The following is a 755-nucleotide window of genomic DNA, read 5'->3' on the forward strand; positions in this document are numbered from 1 at the left end:
CCTGTTCAAACCCCTCCCTCAATCCCCATCTCTGTAACTCCTACACTCCCCGTCTTCCTGTTCAAACCCCTCCCTCAAACCCATCTCTGTAACCCCTACACTCCCCGTCTTCCCGTTCAAACCCCTCCCTCAACCCCCCATCTCTGTAACCCCTACACTCCCCGTCTTCCTGTTCAAACCCCTCCCTCAAACCCAATCTCTGTAACCCCTACACTCTCCTTTCTCCTATACAAACACCTCCCTCAAACCCATATCTGTAACCCCTACACTCCCTGTTCAAACCCCTCCCTCAACCCTCAACCCTCAACTCTGTAACCCCTACACTCTCCGTCTTCCTGTTCAAACCCCTCCCTCAGCCCTCATCTCTGTAACCCCTACACTCCCCGTCTTCCTGTTCAAACCCCTCCCTCAAACCCAATCTCTGTAACCCCTACACTCCCCGTCTTCCCGTTCAAACCCCACCCTCAACCCCCCATCTCTGTAACCCCTAAACTCCCCGTCTTCCTGTTCAAACCCCTCCCTCAACCCCCCATCTCTGTAACCCCTAAACTCCCCGTCTTCCTGTTCAAACCCCTCCCTCAATCCCCATCTCTGTAACCCCTACACTCCCCGTCTTCCTGTTCAAACCCCTCCCTCAATCCCCATCTCTGTAACTCCTACACTCCCCGTCTTCCTGTTCAAACCCCTCCCTCAACCCCATCTCTGTAACCCCTACACTCCCCGTCTTCCCGTTCAAACCCCTCCCTCAACCCCCC

Source organism: Hypanus sabinus, unplaced genomic scaffold, assembly GCF_030144855.1.
Source record: "Hypanus sabinus isolate sHypSab1 unplaced genomic scaffold, sHypSab1.hap1 scaffold_1514, whole genome shotgun sequence".
Lineage (NCBI taxonomy): Eukaryota > Metazoa > Chordata > Chondrichthyes > Myliobatiformes > Dasyatidae > Hypanus > Hypanus sabinus.